Source organism: Ursus arctos, unplaced genomic scaffold, assembly GCF_023065955.2.
Source record: "Ursus arctos isolate Adak ecotype North America unplaced genomic scaffold, UrsArc2.0 scaffold_26, whole genome shotgun sequence".
Lineage (NCBI taxonomy): Eukaryota > Metazoa > Chordata > Mammalia > Carnivora > Ursidae > Ursus > Ursus arctos.
This window is the reverse complement of record NW_026622941.1, coordinates 42,999,160-43,022,910: the sequence shown is the minus strand read 5'-3', so window position 1 is coordinate 43,022,910 and position 23,751 is coordinate 42,999,160. Positions and strand designations below refer to the sequence as shown.

General features: G+C 44.1%; 1 long non-coding RNA gene across 1 annotated transcript; it reads left to right on the top strand.

Annotated features, from left to right (window-relative positions):
- The first annotated feature begins 12,072 nt into the window (after window positions 1-12,072).
- On the top strand, window positions 12,073-23,119 carry LOC125282308 (uncharacterized). Its single transcript, XR_007189478.2, has 3 exons — window positions 12,073-12,128; window positions 12,611-12,762; window positions 22,969-23,119. It is a non-coding gene; the product is annotated as an uncharacterized LOC125282308 (long non-coding RNA).
- Window positions 23,120-23,751: the final 632 nt, after the last annotated feature.

The window sequence follows — 23,751 nt, the reverse complement described above, 5'->3', positions numbered from 1 at the left end:
AGAGGTGGAGGAGTGTTTGCTGGGAGCTGGGTTTGGCTTTCTTGCAGAGATCTAACAAAGGCCCCTTTTGGTCAGAAAGCCAACAAACCGAATGCTTGGAAAAAGCATTTATCACTATCAATCATTTCCTCCATCTTTTAAAGTTTGGATTTGGGGCTCCTCAGAGAAGGCTGACCAATCTCTCTCTCTTTCAGATTTCCAGTTACTTTCAAAGAAGATATGGAGAATAACGTTTTTCTCAGGAAAAGAAGGGGTTGTGGACCCCAATACATCATTCTTCTGTATCAAAGAGGACTGTTTAACCTGTCCCAAAGAATGACTAAATATAAAAGTGTTGAAGGGCTAGACGTCTCATTTCTAACTAGGTGAGAGACTCCCTTAATGCCACTATGATGTTGGGAACTGGAATTTGGTGGAACCCTAAGAGGCAGATGGTGGAGGATAAATGTACATTTCATCATGAGGAAGGGGGGAAATTACACAGCCTAGTCCTCCACGTGACCAGATACCCTCAGAAGTCACAGAAGAGGATACAGTCTAATCATTTTAATTTGAGAACAATCAAGCAGGACACTAGCAACTGAAGGACCTCCAGAAGATGCTTTATCAAAAGAAAGAAAATTGAATTTCCCCATCTCAAATAAAGAGGGAAGTGAAGACCCAAGATTCAACTAAATTTGGTTGGGAGGGGTGGGGGGTTGACGAATAAACCCCTCTTTGTTAAAATGGCCAACCAGGCTTGGGATCTGTGGAGCAGAAAGGCAGGAGGGAGTTCGTTTGGGTACTTGGAACAAGATTCCAACTGGTGGTAATTAATTCAATCTTCCTTAAAAGATATAATTTGGTGCAGTTTTAGTGACTGGTGGGAAATTTATCCCTATGACACCCTTGGGGGGGGGTGTTAGACTTTCCTTCCCTCACTGCCTCCTCCCCCTTTCCAAATTCCCCTTCTCTAAAGAGTATTTAGGACCACTTTTTCCTCTCCCTCTTTTTTTCTCTCAAGGGCAACTTTTTTCTCTCAGTTGCCTTGTACATGCAGCAAAGTGGACAAAATCTGAAGAACTAGAAAGGAGGAGGGGGCCATCCACTTTTTTCTCTTCCCAAAGATTACCGTACTCGCTCGCAGAGTCAGAGAAAATTGAACTCAGATAAGAAGAAATATCTTTCAAGGCATAGAGACCACCCCAGGCTCCTCACACTTGAGGGACTTCTGCATTTCTAGGGAGCATAATTGCTAAGTCCCGGCTTGCGGACACTCCTGGAGAGTTAGTGCCCACGCCGGGGAACACGTGCTGCGATGGGCGTGCACTGTGCTTGCACAGCCTGGAGTCATGTATGGGTTGGTCAGGACAGGGGTGCTGGTTGGGGCAGGCTGATGGAATGGGTAGGGGTGAAAGGAAAGAAAATACTTTTAGGATGGGAGCTTGGGGAGACGCTGTGAACCCACCAATTCCAGCTGTCTCCAGAGGCAGCCTTCTCTCCTTCCACTCTAAGCAAATGGATGTGAGAAAAAGACCATCTCAAGTTTTGCAGACGTGCAACTCTTAAGGCATGGGGAGGGGGACCTTTGTGTGATTCCTTGCCTACTCCGAAGCCTTAGGAAAATCCTTTTCTGCCAGCACCTGCATTGTGATTTAAAATACTTGTAACTCTCTTTTCAGTGCTTGGCTTATTAATGAATTTCCCTCCAAAGAAGTAATACAGATTTATTTCTCTCTCATCTATTATAGAACCTATCATCTCTAGACAAATAAGTATATAATATATGCTTTGCTGGTTGGTAAGGGAACTTTAGATAAATATTAACACAAGCTATGTGCCCTCAGATACCCATATCCAGATAATTAGGTAATCTTTATAAAAGCTTCAAAAATATTTCCCTTGAATATGAAACACAGTCATGTTTCATTTTTAAAATGTAAAGCCGTTCACTGTGTTTATGCCCATGGCGATATGTGGGGGGGGGGGGCGGACGCACCTACAGTTTTGTGGGTGAAGATACACGTTGGCAGAGACATGTTCATTCATTCACCTCCACCGGTGTTTTCTCGGGTGCAGTTAGCTGTTCCGTGGAAATGGTATTCGAGCCCGCGTAAGGCAGAAATGCTTGCTCCGAGTTTATCTTGGAGAGAGTCAAGACACCAGGTCCGCGGGCACGCAGGGGCAGCTCTGCAGCGCGCACTTCTCAGACCCCCCCCCCCCGCCCCCCCAGCTATCGCTCAGCGGAATCACGCGCCTGCGGGAAACCGAGTTGCCCTCTCGCCAAACTTGGCGGCATCCTGGCGTTGACACTGTCCGTTCCGCGCAATTTTTTTCTGGGCACGGATCTGAGCACATTCGGGTCACTTCTGGAGCCTGGATGGCGAGTCCCCTCCGCCGGAACAGTCGCCGCCGCCTGCCTCCGCCGGGAGCTCGGCGCCACTCTCTGACTCCTTTCCCTTTTCTCTCTGGATTGCTCCCGGGCCTCGGAGAGGTCCTGCGTTTCTTTTACTAGGCTGATGGGGGGGGGGGGTGTTGTTGTTTTACGTGTAGTAATTATTATTTGATTTCACCAACTCCGACCGAGCTTCGGCTGCCCGAAAGCCGCTTGCACCCAGGACAATAAATGGCCGACAGGGGAGGACCGCGGGGTGAGGGCCCGCATCTGGAGGCGGCCGTCCGCTCCCCGCGGCCGCCCGGCAGAGCCCGCGAGCCAGGCGCGATCACCCGGGATCCTGCCCGACGCGCTCGGGTGCGCTCGGTGGGCACCTACAGCGGAGCGCACAGGTGGGTACGTTCATTTGTGGGGTAGAGCAGACCTACGAGGTCCCGGGAGTTCTGGGGGGGAGCGGCGAGGGCTTTCCCCGGCCGCCGGAGCATTCCAGGGTGGGCTCCTGGGAGCCTGGGGGGGGGGGTTGGGAGGCAGGTCCCTGCGCTTCCGGGGACTCCTCTGCTTATCCACAGGGTCACATCTGGACTGCAGATTTCTGTGGACAGCCACCACCGCCGAGACCAAGAATCACCCAGCCCTCCCTTCCTTCTGCCTGTCCGCTTGTGCCTGTGGAAAACGGCACCTCCCAAATGCGAAAGGAAAACAAAACAAAACTATTTTCTGTTCCTTATCTCCAGTCTTGGGATAGAGAAGTGGTTTAAAAAAAAAATCATGCACCCATTAAGAAAATTTGTGAGAGAATTCTTGGCTCAAAAAAAAAAAAAGAAAAAAGAAAAAAAAAGGTGGGGAAAGTGGGTGGGAAGGACCGGAGGACAGAGGCAGAGAAGCCAAGAGAAAGGACTTCTGCAAAGCTGGGCAAATGTAGATCTTAGCTGGCATTAGGGTAAAGGAGAAAAAGTAAATTATTCACACGATCGAAATCTCAGTATTAATTTCGGTGTGGCTATGTATCTGTTGTCATTTGCTGCATGTGGCATGGTCATGTTTTGTGTAAAAACCCAGTTGGGCGTATTTCAAATGCACTTCTAAATCTGAGGCACTGTGGGTCTACACACTTCCTATATTAAATCTTTTCTTTAGAATACTTTGTACTTTAAATAGTAGGATCATAAAAACAGTGGCGAATTTCTCTCTTCAAACATTGCCAGTAAGAAAAGTGGGCTCACTACCGGCAAAACTTGGCCCCACCCTTGAAAAAAAGTTTCCCAAACGTGATTTATCCAGGGAAGAAGAAAGCCCCATCCCAACCCCCTTTTCCCCAAAGTAACTGCTCCCTAGGTCTCAGGGTACCGGCTCCCTGGGTGCAGCCGTTAGAGCCCAGCTCCCTGCTAGGTCCAGAGAAATCCCCTTGGTCTTCATGCTGGCCTGTCAGGGCTCACTCCTCAGGCTCTGGTCTCAGCAGGGATTTCTCAGATGTTCTGCCCAGCTTGGAATATGGATCTGAATCTGCCAGTTCAAGTCAGGGGAAGTAATCCCCCAGATTCACTCTGCAATTGCATATTCAGCCTAAAAATTATGTGGAGGAGGCTGGTCCTACCCAGCTTTAATCACTGTGGAAAAAAACTAGAGCCCAAGTATTATTCCCACCAAGAAAGATGTTTTCCAGCGATATAAGTAGAAACCCCTTGTTTTCCACCATACACACCCGCACATTTTGGTAACTTTATCTAGCACTATGCCTTTTACCACAGTGGAAACAGTATCCTTCCAGGAACTGATGCCCGGGAAAGGCAGACTCTGTCCTTTTACACCAGAAAATATGCACAGAGGACCCATTTCACTATCTCAGCGCACACTCCACTGTTCTCTATTAGATTTTCCTTCTTTTCTCTCTCTTTTTCCTCTCCAGCGATGATGGCTCTCCACAAGCAACCAAAATTCTCCTTTTCCTGAATTGCTCAACTAATCAAAAGGTAAGGGAGAGAGGAAGAGTTGCCTGAATTTTCCCACGATTTCGCTGTGATGATGTGTTTTAGGATGGAATATTGTCCGCCCACTTCCACGGAGAACCTTGCGGCTGAGACCCGCCCCACACAGTGGACCTGAAGAATGAGGTCTACGCTATGTGAACAGGGAACGTATTTGCAATAAGTTCAAAATCTGCTTTGTTACAAACCCCTAGGATAGTGAAGAAACCCCCTCAACGCCTCCCTCTCCACCATTTCCTCAACCATTATTTAGCAGCTTTAGTTTTAAGTATCCAAAGCTGGGGGCGGGGAGAGGAGAGTCCCCCTTCTCAAGGCCCAAAAGGCATCTTTTCGCGCTCGTGCTCTCCGGGACCGAGCCAGCTCGGACGTGCACGGTGGGGGGTGGGGGGCGAGCCTCAGTGGAAAAGCCAGTGGGATTATAATCTCGCTCCGGATCTTTATTTTCGAGATCAGAGGCTTATGCATTTTTCTTCTCTCCCAGGGCCGTTCGAGGAGCTCAGGAGCATTGCCTTCCCGTCTCATTCCCCAACAGCTTCGTATTCTGCCCTCGAAAACCGGCCACCTCCTCCAGCCGAAATCAGGCGGAGGGCCTAGCAGAAGTCGAGCGGGGAGCGCTGGCTGAGGACTCGCCGCCTTCTCGCCTCGCAGCCGCGTGCGTCGGTCGGCGCTTTCCGGCCCGCGGCTTCGAGGGGTGCGGGCAGCGGCGCTCAGCGCTTTTCCCCTGGTCCGCCCCCCGCAGTGAGCTGGGGTCCCCGGGTGCGCACGGCCTCCACGGAACTGTCCGAGGCTCTGGGCGGCTGGCAGAGCGCTCCTCTTCGAGGGAGCCGCGGAGGTCTGCACGGCTCAGAGACAGAGGGCCCACGTTCCCAGCCTGGGACAGGGCGACCCTTATTTTCTCAGCCTGAACCAAACGAAATCTGCCCCAGCCAGAACCTCAGTGCCCAGACCGGGTGGCGCCCGCCCGTCCACGTCTTTGGTTTTCTGACGGGAATAGACTTAAAGGGAGAAAAAAAAACCCGAACAGGGAGAAACTTGATTTTCAAACATCCCTAGCAGATCTTTTACGCGTTGGCGCCGCACTGGGGCCCGGCAGCCGCCCAGCGCCGCCTCGCTCTTTGCAGGAGCTGGGTCCCGCGGCAATGTCTCCACGTTGGGGGGGACCCAGTCACTTTTCCGCTGTGGCCCTGCTGAGACCCAGAGCTCCCCAAAGCCGCTTTTCGAGAGGGGCGGCTCCCTCTGCAGGCAGAGTCCGAGCTGCGGCCGCCGAGGGCTGCAGGGGGCGGGCGGGAGGGGGCGTGGGGACGCAGCCCGGCAGTTCAGCCCGGGGAGCGGGGCTCGGGACCATGCAAGCCTTCGGACCCGGCTTTTGCGTGGACCGGCGAGGAGGAGGGGGTGGGTGGGAAATGGAGGGATTGCTGACCTCCCAAGCCTCCGAAGACCGCTCTTTGCAGCTTTTGTAACCCCCAGAGCTGCTGGCGCCTAAAGGCGAGGACGGGGTCCTTCTTAATGATGGCATTGGAGGGAGGGGGAGTAATTTCAACCCCGCGGTACCTACACTAACGGGTTATTTCTTCCTTAAATCCTTCTCCTTTACTTAGGAAGCCTTGGCTGCTCTTTGCTTTGGGATTTGACAGACCTCCTCCCCTCCCCCGTTTTGTTTTTCCAGGGTGTGTTCCAGCTCATCTCAAGAAACCGGGCAGGGTAGGGTGCTTAATGTTCAAGTCCAGTGAAACTTCACACAGACGTGAATACGGTAGTGAGCGTCGCTGCAGAGCCGTGCATCTGCACGAGAAAGGAGACGCCCTTTTATTTTTAATAGCGAGCTAGAGGCCCGGAATATAGGTAACAGAGGAGACTGAGTTTCGGGAAACTTTGCCTTCGGTGGTGGGTCTTGCGAAGCTGTTTGCTCCCACCTCGACTGAGAATCCAAAAGAGGCGGGTGTTTTTTTATTGCAAATATTCAAACTCTTCTTGTGATGACCTCATCTCTGCCAGATGTGTCTTCTGATTCTACCAAAATGAGGCACTTAAAAAAATTAAATTTGGTTTTATGACTAACGTAAAATATGATTTTGTTTAGGGTTGAGGGGCCAGGCAATTCTTCTGCATTCACTGGATTTTACTGGCTTCTGTATCTAGTAGCAAATTTTACGGGAGATTCTTTTTAATAGCAAAAAGGGTGTTGTTGTTGTTTTCTTTTAAGAGGATTGTCTACTTCCAGGCTCCCCAAGATCTAGGGATTTCAGGCACGTCTTCCTTACGCAAGAGGCCAGAAGTTCCATGGAGGAGAAAGAACCAGTCTCTTGCAAGTGGAAGGTCTCAGGAGTCAAGCTACACCAGCCTTGTCCATCTTCATGATACCTGATTGTGGTTATTTCTGTTCTTTCAGAGAGTCCTGTCAATTTCTTCCCCATTCCGTCTTTACTCTCCCCCATGCACCAACACACACTATCTGGAGGAAAGCCTCTTCGGGGAGCGATGATCTTCCTTTTGAAGAAAAAAATATTCTCACAGTTACGCCTTCTATTGTGGTTGAGCCATTGGTTCTCCGTGAGGGTCTTCCAGGTGGGTCTCTATAGCAATTGCTCCAAATGTGGGACTTCTCTTGGGCTCACAGCTGGACTACATTCCCCAGCTTCCTTTGCAGTTTGATGTGGTCATGTGACTGAGTTCTAGTCAATGGAATGTATATGCCATTTCCCGGCCAAAGGTTTTAACAAGTGAATGTGTCCCCACCCCCCTCTCCCATGTTCTCTGTTTCCTTCTTCAGTTTGGACGCCAGCCTTTAGGCCCTAGGGAATAGTGGTCACTCGTACAGGAAGAGCCCGGACCCTTGAATCACATGTAGAGAAGAACTTTCCACCAACAAGAAGCATTTACCTAGGACTTTACCTAAGGGAGAAATAACCTTCTATTATGTTTGAGCCACTGTACATTTTGGAGTGTATTATGGCCACCCAGTCCATCCTTAACTAACACACCCTTTAACAGACAAAATGCAACTTGATTTTTATCTTCCATCACTCCTTATAAATGTCAGTGGTTGTTAGGTAATCCTTGTTGACCCCTGGATTAAAACTCTAGGAGGCCCCAAGACTCTTCCACTCACTCTTAGGTAACAGATAGTCCTATAACAACTTCAAGTCATATACACAATTTCAAATCTGTAGTTAGAATGTCCAGTCCAATGTATCTTCAAGATTCTGAGTTTGATTTAATGTGAAATCTTCTCCCCTCCCTAACTCGGGTTTGCTCCATCCCAGACGCCTGTAGAGGGGGAAAGAGGGTGATTTGAGCTCTTCTATTTCTCTCTCTCTTTTTTTTCCCAAAGATTTTTATTTTTAAGTAATCTGTATACCCAACATGGGCTCATACTCATAGCCCTGAGGCCAAGAGTCACATGCTCCACCAACTGAGTCAGCCAGGTGCCCCCCACCTTTTTAAGATTTTATTTATTTATTTGAGAGACAGAGAGAGCACAGGGGAAGGGGCAAAGGGAGAGGGAGAAGCAGATCCCCCGCTGAGCTTAGAGCCCCAATGACAGAGTTCAAGCTTGATCCCAGGACCCCAAGATCATGACCTGAGCCAAAGTCAGACACCCAACCAACTGAGCCACCCAGGCGCTCAAACCTTCTCTATTTCTTAACCTTGAGTTTCTCTTCCTCTATCCTCAGCTGCTGTTTCAGACCCCACTAGCGGGTTCGACATGGAGAGAGTGGGGGATGGGCTCAAGCAATGTTTTTGTGACTTGAAGTTGTGGAGATAAACCAATTAGATCAGGGCTACTGAAGTGGAAACTACATATCACCAAATGAAGCAGAACTTTGGCAATTAGTTAATATGACATATAGACAAGAGAGTGTAGATCTAGATGGTTTAGGATTTTAAGTAGACTTTCTGAATTATTTCGTTCCATATATTCCCATATCTAAATACAGACTCACTGTTTGCTTCACTGGAAGCAAAGCCTCATTTGGTCCCTTGGAAAGGTGGCTAGTACGAAGTATTTTCTCCCAAGGTAATGAGGATATATTGCTTTGAATTGGTTCACCCAAATCCCCCCCCATCAGCTCCCATTATCTTCCCCAGATATATAGACTAGACTCTCCCTCAAGAAATAAGTTCTCCTTTTCTGGCCCCTTCCAGCACTAGGAATGGGGCAGTCTCCTTCCTGCAGTTCTGTTTTGCCTTCTGCTTCTTCTTTTATGGAAATGATGGCAGCTGTCTGATAGTCAGGATGCCTGCCAGACTCTCTGGCACTTTCGAGATACTGGCATCTCTTTTCATTACCACTGCCAGGCCACTCACGCCAGGCTTGGGGTCACCAGGTGGGAAGTAAGCCTGTCCAGCCACAGCATGCCAAGCGGAGAAAAGAAGTAGTAATGGTGCAGTTAACTTTGTCCATGGACACTGCTCGACTACAGAATTTTAGGGCTATTGACCTGCTGATGGAGGACAACTTCAATGGGTTATTCCTTCATTTGGTCAGTTCCAAATACCTAGATATATGGAGGCGAGTGGGTGGATTAACTAGATGACATTTTCCTCCTGCTTACACCCAGCAGCCTGGCATTACATAGGCCTGTGGTAAGTGTGTGTGTCATTGGCTGATACCAGCATTCTGTGAGCCTGAGCTGGGGGAGGGGCTGCAGACTGGGATGTGGGTAGACAAGAGCATTGAAATCTGTGCGTGAGACTAATCTAAACCTGGAAACCCGCTTACCATGATGGTCTAGAAAGGGTTTCAGATGCCCACATTTAGTTAACAGCTAAATCAGTCTGGAAATTACTCTGGTCTTTGCTAGGAATGTAGATCGTGTTAAAGATTGAATTATTCATCAAGGGTGATCCCTTGGCCCACTTTCTCTGGATTATGTCCCATCTTCTAACTGAGTTTTCCAAGTGTACAGCAGCTTGTGTTCACCATCACCCACGTTCTGGGACCAGTGGAAGTAGGAAAGGCCTGACATTGGAAAGGAGAGGCTGTGGGTCCATATAATGAAAGTGACAGCGACGCCTGTTAGATAATGGAATGAGAATTGAAGAGTACGACACCTATTACCCTCTGAATACCAGACCTTTCTAACTTACCTGAGCAGAAATGTATGGGTACGGGGCCAGAGACAGGGGCGTGTCCAAGATGACCTCGCAAAGCTCTCTTTTGCCTTTGGCTTCTATAATTTTCTGACAACAGCCGTACCTGTAAAATGTGTCAGATTCAGTAGCAGGGTCAGGGGCTGCTGTCATTTGGCAGACTTCGACAACATGACCCTGGCAAAGACTTTGGAATAAAAACATCAGGAAAATAAACACTCAATGCTCCATAGACAGAGGAACGGCTGCGAGCTGTCAGGTTGAAATACTAGTCTATTTGGGAAGGGAAGGAACAGGAGCAAGGCCTCGGACACTCCTCTGCCTCCTAGAAAATAGCCCTCCAGCAGCAGAGCGGGCGCCAAACACATCGAATTAATTAAGAAAAGAGATAGGAGCAGTATCAAGGCTGAGCTTCTACTCCAGCAGTTCTGTCAGTAAACGTCCTCTCAGGAAGAAGGCACTGCCAATGGGGGGGGGGAGGGGACCACCACAGAAGAAGAGATCAGGCCAATTCCTGCCCATGGGGAGCCTCCCCCCTCTGTGTGGGGAGATGGAACAGAGACTCAGGACCAGAAAGAAAGATGAGAGGACTGAGAGACAAGAGAGGAGAGGGACGTCCCTGCAGGGACAGAGGAGCAGGCGAGAGGAATCAGACAAGGGCGTGATCCCCAAGGAGGGGAGACGGCTCAGAGCTGGGGAGGAGACTGAAACACAGTTGAGGGCAGAAGTGGGAAGGGACTTACATCCCACGTTGAACAATGGCTTGTGCAGTTTAGAGCCTGGAGAACACCAGGCGTGTGTTGGTGGAGAGAGTACAGGAGTCTGGTTGAGCAGAAACTGCATCAAGGAGTCATGGGAGAAGAGGCTGGGAAGCAGACAAATTACAAAGCTGGCAGGAGAAGATGAAGCAAACATGAATCTCCGGGTAAAGGTATTTGTGACAAACATGCTGACAAGGGAAGATGCTTTTGCTCTGCCTACCTTTTAGAAAAGAGGTAAAATCTAAGCAAATGAGAGTGATGCAGTCATCTTGGGTCAGCTGTATGGGCAAACAGGGAAAAGCAGGTGGCCTCATTGGTACCAGTCTGAAGTGGCGATGGTATCTGCCAGCTATGTTAGGGAGATCCAGGAAAGAGCCAGGGATTGCGCTGGGGCATACGCCTGTCCGTGTCTCCATGGGATGTGCATACACCTGTGTGTTTAAGGCTCCAGGTACATGTCTTTACATGTTCTGATCGTGTTTCTTCTTGAACACTTTAGGAAAGTATGCAAGACCGCCACCAACAATAGACATCAGACATCAAGTTAGTAGGTAGACTGATTGATAGGCTCGGAGTAATGAACATCCCATGGAGGAAAGCGTAGTGCGAACCCTCTGCCCCATCTGCACATACACATACCCACAGAGATGCTGAGTAACATTCACGTAGATATCAGAAATACACGGACACAAAAAGATACTCCATTTCAGATACGGATAAAGACACGAGTGCTATGGAGTTACTGCTATTCATTTCACAAGCACACTACAAAAAAGACTCACACAACAGTGGACCTAAAATAGTGTTTAAATCATCCTGTTTTTGTCTGTAAGAAACAAGAACAGCTAACCAATTACTTCAAGCAACATTATGCCCATTTTCTGAAAGAACTACAGGAAGTTAGTCCAATCTCTAACCCCCACTAGCAGGATACTGGAGAGGAAAATGCGCTGAATCCTGCTGGAGTCAAAAGATACCACTCTTAGTCTGCATCTGTCCCTTAATAGCAGAGAATCCTTCGGTAAGTCATTTTCTCTCTGATTCTGTTTCTTCATCTATTAAATGTGAAAAATGTTTATAAAATCCAAGGTTCCTTCTAGCTGTAGTCTTAGAATATTAAATATTATATTCACTCATACACACACATAAAATGTTATCCAAGTGCCTAGAAGTTTTGGGTGAGGAATAAAATGAGAAGATAAACACAGTTGACTGCAAAATGTCCAAACAAGGGGCTCTTGGCTGGCTCAGTTGGTTAAGCATCTTCCTTCGGCTCAGGTCATGATCCCAGGGTCCTGGGATGGAGCCCCACGTCAGGCTCCCTGCAGGGAACCTGCTTCTCCCTCTCCCTCTGCGTCTCCCCCAGAGGGGGAGAGCTCTCTCTCTTGCTCACTCACTCCTTCTCTCTCAAATAAATAAATAATATCTTTTTAGAAATGCCCAAACAACTTTTCAGTTCTGTTCTCTAATGACAAAATTCCAAATATGTTTTCTGACATCATGAAAACTAAAATTGACTTTGACTAAATTTTCACCTTTCCAGAGCTGGTTGGTGTCAGACAGACAACCAACCCGAGCATGAACAGGTCCATAGTCACTTGTTCTACACAAATGTTGGAAATCGGTTCTTTGATTTGATTACAGTTACATAATGTCAAAACAATGGGATGATGTAGCCAAGTCAAGGAAAAAAAAACCGGTCACATCACATTGGTCATCTGGCATTGGGTAGTCAAAATAATTATTTTTAACAATTTAACCCGATCCAGTCTTTGTGTTAGGAATGCGTGTCCATCTGCACCATAATCCCTCTTGTCTCTGGCTCTCTCTCCAGCTTCACCCCCAGCACCCAGCACAAAGGATTTGCTCCCATCTCCCGGAGCCGCCATGTTCTGGAAGTCTATCAGTATACCAGTATGTATTAATGTGCCACATGTGTGTGCAGTTGGAGAACAGACAGACGGGCAAATCATAATAGCATGTCTTCTCTTGAGGGCTTCTAGGAGAGCACCAGTACTTATAAAACTGTTTCATTGCAAAAAAAAAAAAAAAAAAAAAAGTCTACAGCTGGTAAACTTCATCCTGAACGTCAGCAGGGAGCTGATCCCAGAACACAACAGCCTGAGATAACCTGTATCACAAAGCCAAGCCTGGCTGTGATTACTTAGCATTTATATAGCACTTTATCTGGGTCCTGTATGTCAGCATCATTAAGGGGAGATAACTCACCAGGAGTTACAGCCGAGAAAAAAATTCATGACCAAAAAGGAGGAAAGAAGGGAAAGCTTAAAGTATCAGCGGTTCCTAGGGGCTTCTGGTTAGTCAGGAACTGGGAGGGGCAGAGATGCTATTTATAGAGGACAAGGGAAGCTCTTTTGTTTCTCCCCTGTGAACAGGAATGACGGAGGTACAAAGAAGAGAATGAATTTAGACTTAAGGAAGAAAAACCCTGCCAGGAGACTGCTAAGCCTGAGTTTGACTAAAAGAATTTATAGTTTGTCTTCTATAGCGCCTGAAATCCCAGGGAAATGATCATCTAGCCAAGATTGTGAGTAATGGTTGGAGGGCGATTCTGTCTGGAGGGAAGGGGACGCACAAGACGCCCTTTTAAAGTGTATTCCAAGCCCAGAAGTCTATTTTTTTAAAAAAATAGAGTATTCAGAAACTCATCAAAATTTCATTGTGGCATTTTTATAAAGTACAAATAACTCAAATCTTGGCTTTAACAGATAAGAATGTAATCATCCAATTAATTGCAAATATGGGAACGTCACTGTAGTATCAGGAGAACGAAAACAACAGGCTGCCTGCCGAACTGTGGTTCATGGAAATGGCCTGGGTTTGGAGACAAAAAACCTCAGACTGAAATTTGGTTCTACCACTTGTTAATCTGTGTAAACTTGGGGAAATGTTTAACCTCTTTGAGCCTTAATTTTCTCATTTGTTGAATGGAAATTTCGTAGTACATATTAACGAGATGGACTTTTGATTTCAGCATTAAGAACGATTTACTATAAAGCACCTAGAGGGGCGCCTGGGTGGCTCAGTGTGTTAAGTGTCTGACTTTGGCTCAGGTCATGATCTCAGGGTCCTGGGATTGAGCCCTGAGTGGAGCCCCAGATCCGCTCGCACTTAGCCACTTAGTGGGGAGTCTGTGGCTCCCTCTCCCTCTGCCCCTCCCCCTGCTTGTGCATGCGTTCTCTCTCTCAAATAAATAAATAAAACCTTTAAAAAAAAAAGAAATGGCGGGGCGCCTGGGTAGCGCAGTCGTTAAAGCATCTGCCTTTGGCTCAGGGCGTGATCCCGGCGTTCCGGGATCGAGTCCCACATCGGGCTCCTCTGCTGGGAGCCTGCTTCTTCCTCTCCCACTCCCCCTGCTTGTGTTCCCTCTCTCGCTGGCTGTCTCTATCTCTGTCAAATAATCTTTAAAAAAATAAAATAAAATAAAATAAAGAAATGATTTTTAAAAAACCCCCTAAAATATTGGATAAAATATAAAATATTCTTTTATTTATTTATTTTAAAGATTTTATTTTTAAGTAATCTCTACACCCAACATGGGACCTGAACTCACAACCCTGAGATCAAGTCACATGCTCTACAGACTGAGCCAGCCAGGCACCCCTAAAAAACCTTTTAAATGTATAACTAAGCTTGATAGAAAGAGAAAAATCTCTTAAGGGACCAAAAATAAGAAAGCTGAAAAACCTGAATGGTAAATGCAAGAGCTGATCCCGGATATTCCCTACAGTGATTTTGGGAGTAGTTGTTGATCTTGTTGGCCAAAGGTTTTGTTTTGGTTTAAGGTTAAGCACGGATCAGAATCTTTATTTTTAAATGTTATAATCACATGAATACAAACTTTGTTTTATTTTTTTCAAGATTTTATTGTTAAATAATCACTGCTCCCTGCGTGGAGCTCTAACCCACAACCTTGAGATCGAGAGTCGCAGGTTCCACCGACTGAGCCAGCCAGGCACCCCGTGAACACCATCTTTAGATTGGTTTATTTATTCCTTCCAATCTGATATATTTAACTGGAGTAGGTAATTTGTATTCCATTCCATTTCTCCAGTCAATACATCTCCTCACTTTTTTTTTTTTAAGGGATTGGGTTTAATGGTCATAGAAATAGGAATCAAAATTGGCCCAAATAAAAAGGAAGAGTCTGTCCACTGGTAAAGGGAGAGGACAAAGAAGTTTGTCTTGGTCGGGTTCTGGAAAAGAATTCCAACATATCAAAACACATTCTCCTGTAAGATTTTTTTTGCCTCACTTTGTGCCACTTTGAGGTTCAAATTTATATCATCTGTATAGTGTAGGGATTCTTTAGCTTAAACATTAGTATTAAAAGTGCTCCCAGGCTTTATTGCCTGGCAGAATCAAACATATAAAACCTCTCTGAAAGGAGACAACCACAGCTAGGTCACACAGAATTCCCACAGATAAAGTCATGCTCAAGATAAGCTCATAAATCAAAATTACAGAGGTGTGAAGAGACTTTCCAAAAGAACAAATGTCAGCAGACACATCAAATAGTGGATTCGGACTCCCCAGAACTTGAGATGCCACATTATCAGATCTAGATAATAAAATACACTTATGTGATTAAAGATACAAAGGAAGAATTTTTTAAGATAAAAAAAACCAAAATACTATTTTAGAAAAGAACCGAAAAATTTGAAAAAGAACACAGGAGAATTTTTTAGATATGAAAAGCCTACCACATTTCATCAATTCTAAGATGTGCTTTGTTCACATTTTAGTGTCTATGAAATCAGGATATTGCCCACAGTAACTGCTGGGTAGGCAGCCTTTTTGATGTAATGGTCATTGCCTGTTCGCATGCATCAAAATTTGCAGAATGGATGACAGTGACTTTGAACAAATCCTGGAAACAGTATGGAGCCCTTGTGTTGTGAAATGCTACATTACGAATGCTCTTGAAGTCGCAGAAGATGCCATTGTGTGGAAAAGCACAGAATTTAAAGGACATTAGTAAGAGATGGATTCTGAATGTGCAGAAGTGTGCCTAACTCATTTATTTCCCTTAGATTTTCTTTTCTTATAAATACACAAGAGTAATAAATTATAAAACCCACATCTAACATCTAAAATGGCTCTTTAAATAGGTAGGGAAAATTGCTAAGTGTCAGGAAAGCATTTGTCTTAGTTTAATTGCAGCAGTGGCTTTCTTAGTGTCAGTAAAATAATGGTGCTTCTTATTTTTGATATCATCTTAGGTTACTTGAAGTGCAATTGTCGCTGTAGCAGTCAGCGTTCAGGATTGAAAAGAAATCTCTCTAGGTATTTTAAACAAGGAGGAATCAGGGAAGTAGGTGCTTACAAATCACTGAATGAGCTGGAGGAGTGAAAGAGTCACCTCACCGTCTTTATCATACCTGCCTTTCACATTGACAAAGATAAATGCGGCACTAAAAGTATCAGGAAGGTGGCTCTACCTTGTTTCTGCCTTCTAAATCTTTCATGAGTCCATATTTTTGGTAGAACCTAATTTGTATCCAGAAATGTAGGTAAGTGTTTATTGGTTTTGCTTTCCAGATTCTTTTATATGAAAAGGTAAATAGAAGGGAATAGGAATAGATGTTCCGTGACAATAGATCATGTGCAGGAGGGTCACTAAATATAAAAACCAAACAGAAATATATAATTTAATTAGTAACTATGAAATTACTAACTAGTTACAAATTAAAGCCATAATGGAATACTATCAGATACCCACCATATTGGCACAAATTAAGAATTGTTCTTACAATACCAAGTACTGGCGAGGTTGAACAATGGGCATACGGATACACTGCTGATCAGAGTGTAACTTAGTACATTTTGAAGAATAGTTTGGCATTATCCGATCAGATTGAAGGTAGGCAGTTCTATATCTTAGTATGTAACCTACAAAAATGCACATCTCTGTTTACCAGGATAAGTGTACTGTAATGTTCATGACAGCAGTGGTCGTAATAGCACCAAATTGGAAACCACACAATGTTCACAGCAGTAGAATGGCCAAGTATTTGGTATATTAGACAGTGGAATATTATATAAACACACACACACACACAAATGAGCTACAGGTAGACACAATAATACAGGTGAATATTGAATATATAATATTGGTCCAAAGAGCATAAAAATTTACATACAGTATTTATTTTATAAAGTCCCCAAACAGATTAAACTAACCTATATTATTTAGGAATGCATACTTAAGTGGTAAAACATTTTTTTTTTTTAAAGCAAGGTCATAAAAAAGCAAGGAAGTGATTACCATAATAGTCAGGAATGCGGTTACCTCTGGTGGAGAAGACAGTTGTGATCAGGAAGGGGGAGATGGAGGGCATCCGGGGTCTGGCAACATTCTATTTCTCGGTCTCTGGCTGTCAGTACAGTAATTAATACAACAATACATTTATTTTCTGTGCATTTCTATGTGTGTGTTACATTTCAAATTTTTTAAAGTTTAAAAGGAAACTAAATGGATGAATTAAAAGAAACCCAAGCGTAAGTAAAGAGAGATTATAGTTCAAGGAGAGATAGGAGGAAATTATCTAGAAGACAATACAAGAAGATAAAGAGTTAGGAAATATTAGAGACTAAAAGATGTTCTGGAAAAGGAGAAGATCCAACATACATATGCTACTGGTTCACAGGGAGAGGATAAAGGGAATCGGAGGAGGCAATATTCAAAGAGATTATGGCTGGGAATTTACCAGAATCAACAGAGGATATGAATCCTCACATTCAGATTGTACGAGTCTTCAGCAGGATCGGTTAAACTAAATCCGTATCCACACATGTTGCCATGATGGGAACAATTCCAAGCTCAACGAGGAAAGCTTAAAAGCCAAGCGAGAGAAAATCACATTACCTCCCAAGTGACAACGACGATAGTCACAGCAGATTTCCCAAAAGTAACAACAGAGAATGGACGACAATATGTATTCAACGCGCTGAGTTCCAAAAGTTTCCAGTTACTTTTGCGCAGCTACACCGTCATTCAAGGGTAGGGATGAAATAAATAAATTTCCGGACAAGCAAAAGCAGGTTTCTTAGCACAAATATATTTCCCACTAAAGACACTTCCCTCGGAGAATTTCCTGAAAAAAATTTCAATCCAGAAGGAAGAAGTAAGCTAAAAATAAGACTTATGCGAATAGTTACGGTGAATAAAGAAACTGGAAAACATGTGGGTATATCTAAATAAGCATTGACTGTGTAAACAATAGCAGAGACTAATTTGGGGGGGCACCTGGGTGTCTCAGTTGGTTAAGCATCCAACTCTTGATTTTCGGCTCAGGTCAAGGTCTTAGCCTTGTGAGATCGAGCCTCACATCGGACTCCATGCTAGGTGTGGAGCTTGCTTAAGAGTCTCTCCCCTCCTCTCCCTCTGCCCCTCTCCCCACCTTTCTCTCTCCCTCTGTCTAAAAACAAAACAAAATCAAACCAACCAAACAAAAACCAACGATGACTAATTTGGGGATATAAACAGAAGGTAGTATAGTACCAGATAACAGCAAGGAATATAATGAGCGATATGATCAGAGTTAAATTATTCCAAGGCTCCTATGTTATTTGGGAGGATAGTAGAGATATTGACTAAGTCAGTAAGATTATTATTTTTTTAAGATTTTATTTATTTATTTGACAGAGAGAGAGAGAGAGCACAAGCAGGGGAAGCGCAGGCAGAGGGAGAAGCAGGCTCCCTGATGAGCAAGGAGCCCGATGCGGGACTCGATCCCAGGACCCTGGGACCATGACCTGAGCCAAAGGCAGACGCTTAATCAACTAAGCCACCCAGGCGACCTGCCAGTAAGATTATTTTTTTAAAAATTGGACTAATCATGAAAAGAATAGAAACAGAATATACAACTTTCAAATCAGTAAACGATAAAAGGAATTTAAAACTTTCAGCAACTTAATAGAAGCAGGAAGAGAGACACACAGGGGAAATATAAGTACAAAATAAGATAGTGCTTAAGAAAGAAAAATTACCAGTAAACTCAGTAATTGTAAGTGGACTCAAGTGAACAGTTAAAAGACTGGATTGTCAGACTGGATTTAAAAATTTAGCTATGTGGTTTTATATGTCATAATGACATAGAATGCCTGAGAGTAAAAGAACAGAAACAGATACCAAATAAACTGGCATTGCTATATTACTATGAGACAAAGTAGACTTTAAGATACACAGGGGGTGCCTGGGTGGCTCAGTCAGTTAAGCACTTGACCCTTGATCTCAGGGTAGTAAGTTCAAACCCTACATTGGGCTCCATACTGGGGGTGGAGCCTACTAAAAAAAAGGAAAAAAAAAGATACTCAGAATAGTGGTTACCAGGGGTTGGAGGGAAGGATAATGGGGAGCTATTGGTTGATGGGTACAGTTTTAATTTGGGATGATCAAAAGTTTTGGAGATGGATAGTGGTGATGATTGCACAGCAGTGTGAACATGCTTAATGACACTGAACTGTTAAATATGGTTAAAATGGCAAATTTTATGTTTAAGTATATTGTACTACAATAAAAAAATAAACTTTAAGATTACAAAAAGTAGTTACTACATAATCATAAAAGTAATAGTTTACCAGGAAGCTGTAGCAATTACTTACTTTTATATAATCACTTCAAATGCATAAAACAAAGCTATAAGAAGAAATTGATGAATTATTATAAGTTGGAGATTAAAAAATCATAATCCTCAAATAAGTGGTAAGTTGGCAAACAAAAATTAGGAAAGATAGGAGATTTGAATAACACAATTAACAGGGATTCACTGATGGGTATACAGAATTATTTATACACAAATTAGGGAACACACATTTGTCTTAAGAACGTACAGAACATTTTGGACGCCTGGGTAGCTCAGTCGGGTAAACGTCCCACTCTTGATTTTGGCTCAGGTCATGATCTCAGAGTCATGAAATCGAGCCCCGAGTTAGGCTCTGCGCTGGGCATGGAGCCTACTTAATATTCTTTCTCCCTCTCCCTCTGCCCCACCCCACAACTTCCCTCTCTTAAAAAAAAAAGAGTGTACAGAGCATTTCAAAATTGACCATACACCGGGCCACAAAACAAATCTCCACAAATAAAAAGAATCAGTGTTATACAGACCAAATTTCTCTGAACATAAGCAACTAATTTACATAGCAGTAACAAAAAAGATAAAATCCCATATGGTTAGTGATTTAAGAACAAATTTCAAAGCATAATAAATAATGGAAATGAGATAGTATTTAGAGTGAACAACAAAGAAAATATACAAAATATGTGGGATACAGCTAAAGCAACATCAGAGAGGGGTTTATAGCCTTAATACATTAGAAAAGAAGAAAGAAGAGCGAAGAGCTGAGTTACAAAAAGAATGTCACCGCAAACTCCCCCACCAAAGCAGATGGAAAAAATAATAATTGTTAAAGTAAAACTTAGAAAACAAAGATATAATAGGAATAACCAGCAGAACTACAAACTGGTAAGTGCTTGATCACCGAAGGGCACTGACAAGTCTCGACGATCAGGTGGACAAGACAACCTGGATCTCTAAATGTCAGTCAGCTTCTTTATCAAGCCACCCAGGGCTTGCTCAAAGGGCTCATTAATACTGTAGCTGTGAGAACAAGGTTGGAAATTACTCAACGAAACAGATTTTCTCTCACCAAGGCGGATCTGGCTACTATAGCCCTCCTAAAGAAAATCTGCCAACAGCACAGACCAATAATGAACCGTATGGTACTGCACCTGGGGGAACCAGCTAAGGCACGTTGATGATAGTGGATCTCTTCCATCATGGAAGACACGGTGTTTTGTCCTCACTGGGATCGATACTTTTTCCGGATATAGATTTGCCTTCTCTGCCCACAATGCTCTGTCAGCACCATTATCCATGAACTTACTAAATGCCTTATTCACTGGCATGATATCCCACCACACTATATTTTTCCCATCCGAAGTTCACAGCAAAAGAAGTGAAGCAGTGGGGTCATGCTCGCGGGATTCAGTAGTCTTCACCACGTACCCCGTCATCCAGAGGTGGCCGACTTTACGGACCGATGGAATGGCCTAATGAAGACTCGATGACAGAGCCACCTGGGAGACAACACCTTCCGAGTAGGGTGCTATCTTACAAGACTGATTGGGTGAGCCGTATCTGGAGATATTTTCCCCAGAGCCGACATATATGGATCTAGGCACCAAGGAGTGTATACAAGGCTGACTTCTCTGTTAAGACATAATGACTTCCTTGAACATTTTTCTTACCTCCCATTCCTTTAACCTTGGAGTCTGCTGGTTTAGAGGTATAAATTCCCAGCAGAGGTTTGCAGCTTCCTTGTCATTTTGTGTTCTTCATGCCACTGAACTGAGGCAAAGGGGTTCCTGGACCAACTGAGGTGAAAGGAGGAGTGTGCTCAAAGCCCAGGGGATTCTCTGAGGTGCCTCACCGTACCTCCATGACTGGGGTGAGGCCAATGGAAGATTAGAGCACCCCAACGCAGGCAGGACCATTGCAGCTTAGCTCCTTCAAGAATAAAGATGTGGGTCTCTCCACCGGGAACCAGAGCCAGCCAGATGCTGACTGAGGACAAAAAAAAAAAAAAAAAAAGGAATGGAACGGATAGTTGACTAAGGAAGTTATAAATAGCAACTACAGCCTTTTCTCAGAAGCTTTGGGGCACATAGAAGCGGTGTTGGCAGCTATGATGGTGGGAGCAGCCGCTTCCTGGCCTGTTGATCAACCGCGGTGGTATGTTCTCCAAGTAATGAGTTTAGTGGCACCTTCTGACTGTACTTTCAGCCCTTCCAACAATTTTGTAAGCATTGAAGTCCTTTAATTTGATGTAGTAAATTCCTTTCTGCTTGGAGTATGTAGAGTTGTTTCTGTTCTTGCACTAAGCCCTGATTAAATCACATAATGATTAAGATGGTGTGGTGTTTGCATAGGCAGAGTCGAACTGACCAATTTAAAAGAAGAGAGAATCCAGAAACAGACTTGTGCTATTTAAATTTGATATCTGACATTTCAGACCAGTGGAAAAAAGGCAGGACTGTATACCAAATGCTGTGGGGAAATGGACCTCCTTAAGGGGGGAAGTTAAATCCTTTTCTCTCACTATGCAAAAAAATTTAATTCTAGCTGGACTAAAAGTCTAATGTGGAAAGCAAACGTGCAACACCTTTCGAGGAAAATACATGTGATTTCAAGGCAAGAAACATTATTACGCTATGACTTTTAAATTAACATATTTAGTTTATCCCTATCTCCTAAACACCACACTCGCATATTGAACTTCCAATTCAAAATTTCCACTTGGGGGGGGATGCCTGGGTGGCTCAGTCGTTAAGCGTCTGCCTTTAGCTCAGGGTGTGATCCCAGGGTTCTGGGATCGAGCCCCACATCGGGCTCCCTGCTCCGCTGGGAGCCTGCTTCTTCCTCTCCCACTCCCCCTGCTTGTGTTCCCTCTCTCGCTGGCTGTTTCTCTCTCTGTCAAATAAATAAATAAAGTAATAAAAAAAATTTTTTTTCCACTTGGGCGTCTAATAGGCATCTCAAAATTAACACGTTCGACACAGAGGACAGTATTCATTTCCCCCCAAGTCTCCCCCTTTTGAAAATTTCCCCCATTTAAGAAAAGAGTGTCATCATTATCCATTTACTCAGGCAAAGAACTTGAGAGTTATCCTCAACTTCTCTTTTATGTAGTCTTTATCGAATCCATTAGAAAATCTTATCAGGTCTAACTTATGAGTATACGCAGAATCTGTCCACTTCCGGGGTTTTGCTCTGCTACGACCCTGATCTGAGTCACCACCACCTTTAGTTTAAACCACAGCAATAAACTCCTAGCCAGTCCTCCTGCTGCCATTTTTACCTCTTGGGTATTATGATAGTAGCCATAATAATCTATGAAAACACACATCACTGCCCTGCTCAACAGCCTCCAGTGGCTTGCCGTCACGGAAGAAAATCCTTGACCACTTATCTGAAGTGACTGCTTATCACTCTTCCCTAGACCACGCCACGTAGACACATTCGCCGTTTTCTCAATATGAAGTGACTGACGAAATTAAATAATGAGTTCGTAATAGCAGAGATCTGGAAGCAACTTCAATGTTACCCTAAAGGAAAATGGCTTAAATAAACTATGGCACCTTCTTTTCATTAGAATACTTTTACAGTAGTTAAAGTGAATAAATTAGAGTTTCATGAATCTACCTATGTAAATATCAAAAACAGAATGCCGAACAACAAATGCAAGTTGAAGGGTAAGTATGGTATGACACCACTTATAAAAATTAAGGAACATATTAACACCGTATATAGCTTAAGTTATATACATATGCAGTAAAAGTATAAAAACTTCAATGGTAGTGATAAGCATCCAATTCAGACCGAAGTTACCTCTGAGAACAGAGGGACAGTAATGTGATAGGGAAGGGTTTCTATGGGTTTTCCATTATATCTGTGATGTTTTATTTCTAAACTGGAAGGTGGACAGATAAATGTTAATTTTCTTATTATCTGTACCTTTTTGTATGTGTGCCTGAAATACTTTATATTAAATGAGAAACAGTGACTAGCATGTAATAATAGTCAATATTTATATAGAGCTTGCTTTGAGTTAGGCTGTATTCTAAGGGTTTTATATATGACAGCTCATTTAAATTCTCACAATGAGCCGAGGAGGTAAGTACTATTTTTTAAGAATTTTTAAGGATTTTATTTATTTATTTATTTGACAGAGAGAGCACAAGCAAGGGGAGCTGCAGGCAGAGGGAGAGGGAGAAGCAGACTCCCCGCCGAGCAGGGAGCCCGACATGGGGCTCGATCCTGGGACCCCGGGGATCATGACCTGAGCCGAAAGCAGACGCATACCGACTGAGCCACCCAGGTGCCCCAGTAAGTACTATTTTTATCTCCGTTCTAAGGATGAGGAAAGGGAAACACAGAAAAATTATGTAAGACCGGATGGTGAAGCTGATCTGGAAGAAAAAAAAAGGCAGCTTGGCTCTGGTTTTTAACTGTTCTACCACGTTGCCCTCTACTCTTACTAAGCACACAGTAGGTTCTTACTATTCAGGTGACATTTACAAGGTGATTATTTTTGTAGGTCAAAATGCTCAAATATGTCAGCAATCACATATGGGTCAACCCAATAAATGCCACATAAAAACAAATCCAGCTGAAATTATAATTTCACAAGGCTCTATGATGATTCTGCAATTGCTTTTAAACATATATTAAAGTCTTATGTATGCATATCCTAGATATTGTTACCACTGAAGCATGAGGGAGTGAAGAAGTTAAATGCCCAAAGTAATTCCCCGCCATTAACACTGAATCAAGAGAAGAAAGGAAGAGTGGTCACCTTCAGTGCAGGGTGTGTAAGAGCCACCACGGATGGAAGGATAGCTGAGCTGCCCTCTCAACAGCCCGAGCCTCCCTTCCCTTTGCCTCTCTGTTTGCCTAAGAGGCTGTCTCACACCAGCTAGGACTTTGCCATGGATTTGGCTTACAAGTCCTTG